At 41.2% G+C, this 5,220-nt stretch overlaps 1 long non-coding RNA gene across 1 annotated transcript; it reads left to right on the top strand.

The window, feature by feature from the left end:
- The first annotated feature begins 4,227 nt into the window (after window positions 1-4,227).
- Window positions 4,228-4,503, top strand: LOC128651514 (uncharacterized). Its single transcript, XR_008401105.1, has 2 exons — window positions 4,228-4,301; window positions 4,382-4,503. It is a non-coding gene; the product is annotated as an uncharacterized LOC128651514 (long non-coding RNA).
- Window positions 4,504-5,220: the final 717 nt, after the last annotated feature.

Here is a 5,220-nt window from a genome sequence, read left to right as displayed (position 1 = left end):
AAATATTAATCCTAAAATAGCTATAATATAATTATAATTTATATTGTAGCTATATTAGGATTTATTTTACAGGTAAGTATTTAGCTTTAAATAGGAATCATTTATTTAATAAGAGTTAATTTATTTCGTTAGATTTAAATTATATTTAATTTAGGGGGGTGTTAGTGTTAGGGTTAGACTTAGCTTTAGGGGTTAATACATTTATTAGAATAGCGGTGAGCTCCAGTCGGCAGATTAGGGGTTAATGTTTGAAGTTAGGTGTCGGCGATGTTAGGGAGGGCAGATTAGGGGTTAATACTATTTATTATACGGTTAGTGAGGCGGATTAGGGGTTAATAACTTTATAATAATAGCGGTGCGGTCCGCTCGGCAGATTAGGGGTTAATAAGTGTAGGCAGGTGAAGGCAACGTTGTGGGGGGCAGATTAGGGGTTAATAAATATAATATAGGGGTCGGCGGTGTTAGGGGCAGCAGATTAGGGGTACATAAGTATAACGTAGGTGGCGGCGCTTTGCGGTCGGCAGATTAGGGGTTAATTATTGTAGGTAGCTGGCTGCGACGTTGTGGGGGGCAGGTTAGGGGTTAATAAATATAATATAGGGGTCGGCGGTGTTAGGGGCAGCAGATTAGGGGTACATAAGTATAACGTAGGTGGCGGTCGGCAGATTAGGGGTTAAAAAAATTTAATCGAGTGTCGGCGATGTGGGGGGACCTCGGTTTTATGGGTACATAGGTAGTTTATGGGTGTTAGTGTACTTTAGAGTACAGTAGTTAAGAGCTTTATAAACCGGCGTTAGCCCAGAAAGCTCTTAACTACTGACTTTTTTCCTGCAGCTGGAGTTTTGTCGTTAGAGTTCTAACGCTCACTTCAGACACGACTCTAAATACCGGAGTTAGAAAAATCCCATTGAAAAGATAGGATACGCAATTTACGTAAGGGGATCTGCGGTATGGAAAAGTCGCGGCTGAAAAGTGAGCGTTAGACCCTATTTTGAGTGACTACATATACCGGAGGTAGCCTAAAACCAGCGTTAGGAGCCTCTAACGCTGGTTTTCACGGCTAACGCCAAACTCCAAATCTAGGCCTTAGAAACTGTTTCCCCATAGGAAACAATGGGGCTGCGTTAGGAGCTGAACGCTGCTTTTTTTGCAGGTGTTAGGTTTTTTTTCAGCTCAAACTGCCCCATTGTTTCCTATGGGGGAATCGTGCACGAGCACGTTTTTGAAGCTGGCCGCGTCCGTAAGCACCGCTGGTATTGAGAGTTGCAGTGGCGGTAAATATGTCTGTACGCTCCCTTTTTGGAGCCTAACCCAGCCCTTCTGTGAACTCTAAATACCAGCGGTATTTAAAAGGTGCGGGGGAAAAAAAGCCAGCGTTAGCTACGCAGGTCGTTACCGACAAAACTCTAAATCTAGCCGATAGTATTTGTTATAGTAGTATCTAGTCAATAGAAGTTCAATATTTATATAAAAGTAGGAGTCAATGACATGGAAATATCTAGGTCGAAAACAGAGGGATAACAGTTGACATAAGTTATGGCACCACCTTTATGACCTTAAATATGAAGTGCAGACAGTGTAAACAAACCATGTGTGACTGGAACATATAGGAATGAAGCCTCGATTTTTTAATACAGGTAACAAGTGGTCCCTACTCCCAGATAAGAGGTGTTCTATAAGCTGAAAATAGTGAGAGGAAGGGAACTGGCTTCTATCAGGCCTCCCGTAGGCCTGAGTGTATGGGGGGGTGGGAAATGCAGCGGGCAAGAGCCGCTCATAATGGAGGGGGGAGGGGAGGAGGGGGAGGAGGGGAGGAGGGGGGACGGAGCTAGTTAAATTGTTATGAAAATACAGATTACAGGGCTATTTAAAATGGAATGGAATTGGATCTCAGGGCTTTTGAGTACACTCCTAGACAGCACCTCTAGTAAATTAAAACTAGGGCATGTGGAAGTAAGGGTAGATTGCCAGAGAGGATACAAACAGGGGGGGGGGGCGTTTCTATAGATACAAAAGGTAAAGGACTACTACCTGAGCCCCTCTCCTGGGGAGGTGCCAACTATAGGCGATGCGGGTAAAAGGAGTAGGGATATGACCCGCAGGTAATAATCGCCGGCGGGAAAGGGAGGAGAGGGGTCAGATGGAGATGGGAGGTGTCTGAGAAAGTTATATCCTGAAAAAGCTATAGGTCCCTCATGTAGAAGCTTAAAATAAGTAAGTATAGACTTAAAATGTATAGCAATACTTAGGATAGCGTGTGGTATACTTTTGCCCTTATAGTAAGGCTTGCAATATGGCTCACCCATATATCCCTAGTTTATAAAAGATGGGATACATATAGGAGCTATAAATAGAGTGGGAGCACACTTGAGAATTTCCCCTTAAAGGGACATGAAACCCAATTTTTTTCTTTCATGATTTAGAAAGTGCATACAATTATAAACAACTTTCTAATTGTCATGTCTGAGGTCTTGTCAGTTTGTCTGTCCCTTTAAATTTGAATCCTTATAAGGCTCCTCCTAACTAAATCCTGTGCTCTGTAATTTGATCCTTATGCTGAGTATCCTGGCTTGTGCTGAAGCAATCTACATGCTCTCTGGATCTCTACCTGAGCCTACTTACAGGAACTCACCAAAAACTATTTCCTGCAACTTTTTGTTATTTCTTATGCTTGCTACAAATACCTTTTTGTCTCCTCAGCATTTACTTAAGCTTTTAGGCTTACAGCTCACAGATTGTGCTTTTCAGAATTAGTCTGCCGTGCCTGTCAGCAGCTCCTCTGCTATACTCACAGCCTGCACTTCCTGTTTGGCAATACTGGACTCCAGGTAACTGCTGCTTTTCCTCTAGCAGAATCTTTCACCAGACCACAGGATTAAAGGTACTGAATATTCCTTTGGCATTACCATTTTGAAAGTGTTTTCTGGACTCATCAGGTTTTATTGCAAACTTGTATCTTATATGCTGTGAACTGAATTTATAATTGCAATCTGTGCCTATGTACATTCACTCCAGGAAAAGGCTGCATTTCTCATATATGTGACTCTATTTTCTGATACTCCTACAAGTGAACTGACTTATTAGCTTAAGTATAAATATTCTACCGATTCTTCAGTATTATATGCAAGTTTCATTTTTGTCTCACTCTTGCCTGTTAATCCTTATATACAGGCACTAATATCCTTTTCTCCTCTGTTCAGCAAGTATTGGATTCAGCTTTCACTAATTGAGCTATCCTTTCTGCAGAGTTGAGAATTCCTTTTTAACCCATACTGGGCCCTCAGTCTAGGATCAGAATAGGGGATTGTGACTTAACAGCCCCGATATTTGTGAGACTGAGTGGTAACCTAACCAATTCCCTGTATTGATTCTTACATATTACAGAGCCAAAAAGAAAAAGAAAAGGGAATTAATATGGAGTTAGCAGAACTCACTAATAAAGTATCTGCTTTAGCTCAGAACATGGATATACTAATTCAAGGCATTAGAGAGATCCAGTCTGAGAATCAGTATCTCAGAACAGTCATTAGAGACAACATTGACAACAGACCCTCCATGCCTGAATCACCCCCTGATCCTCAAGTCTGTCCCCCAGAGAGATTTTCAGGGGATAGAAATCAGTTCAGAGACTTTAAAAATTCTTGTCTCCTTTTCTTCTCATTGAAACCTAAGACTTATCCTACTGAACGTACAAAAGTTCTTACTGTTATTTCATATCTGAAAGGAGAACCCAAAGCTTGGGCTACCATTTTTTTTGAGAATAATGATCCAATTCTGGATTCTCTACAACAGTTCTTTGAGAAAATGTCTTTCCTCTATGAGGATACAAAGAAACAGAATACAGCTGAAAATGCACTTAAGGCATTAAAACAGAATAGAAGACCTGCTGAGGATTATGTCTCTGATTTCAAAAGGTGGGCACCTGACACCATGTGGAATGAGGCAGCATTGCTATACCAATTCCGTACTGGTCTTTCAGACATTGTTAAGGACGAATTGGCAAGGGGTCCTCTCACCCTCTACTCTCGATGGACTTATGTCACATGCTGTCACTATAGATCGGAGGATTCGTGAACGTAAAAGTGAGAGAGGTTATGCAGAACAGCCATGGAGAAAGTCACCTATACCATCCTATACTCCTCCTGTTGCCCGCACTTCTGATGAACCAATGGAGATTGCTTTTACTAAAGGTCCTTTGACTACAGAAGAAAAGAACGGAAGAAAGGCCAATAATTTGTGCTTATACTGTGCTTCCAAGGCACATACAGTAAAGGACTGTCCTATTCTCCAGAAACAAAAGGGTAAGAGTAGGTCTTCAGTAGTAGTTTGTACTCAACACTTTTCACTTATTACTCATTGTAACCTCTCTATCTCTTTACAGTGGGAGGGACAAAGAATCCAGACACAGGCCATTATTGACTCCGGAACCACGGGCAATTTCATTGATAAAACTTTTCTTGATAAATATCACATTCCATTAATAAAACGTATTGATTCACTAGCCATACGTGTGATTGATGGTTCTTATTTATCTTCAGGTCCTGTCACCCATAAGACTGTACCACTGCTCATGACCACTACTTCTGGTCATAGAGAGTCTATATCCTTTGACGTTATAGCATCACCCCTGTTTCCTATAGTTCTAGGTCTACTCTGGTTGCAAACACACGAACCTCAGATATCTTGGAGAAATTCACAAGTTCTCTTCAATTCTACATTTTGTTCTAAATCCTGTTACCTGCCAACACATATACTTAACACATCCATTGAGACTCCTGTTATTCCTAAGACATACTCAGACTTTATGGATGTTTTTGACAAAACTGAAGCAGAAAACTTACCTCCACACAGGTCATACGACTGCCCCATAGAATTGTTACCTGGTTCTGATATCCCATACGGACATATATACCCTCTTTCTGAGCCAGAATTAGTACATTTGAAACAATATCTTGATGACAACTTACGGAAGGGCTTTATTAGGCCATCCACATCCCCAGCTGGTGCGGGTATGTTCTTCATCCGTAATAAAGATAACACGTTAAGACCAATTATTGATTACCGAGAGCTCAACAAAAGAACCAAGAAGAACAGATACCCTCTGCCCCTTATTCCAGAACTCATAGAACGATTACAAGGGTCGACTATTTTCACTAAACTTGATCTGAGAGGGGCGTATAATTTAATAAGAATCAAAGAGGGACACGAATGGCTCACGGC

Source organism: Bombina bombina, chromosome 3, assembly GCF_027579735.1.
Source record: "Bombina bombina isolate aBomBom1 chromosome 3, aBomBom1.pri, whole genome shotgun sequence".
Classification (NCBI taxonomy): Eukaryota; Metazoa; Chordata; class Amphibia; order Anura; family Bombinatoridae; genus Bombina; species Bombina bombina.
The sequence above is the reverse complement of the archived record's forward strand: the minus strand, read 5'-3'. Positions and strand labels throughout refer to the sequence as shown.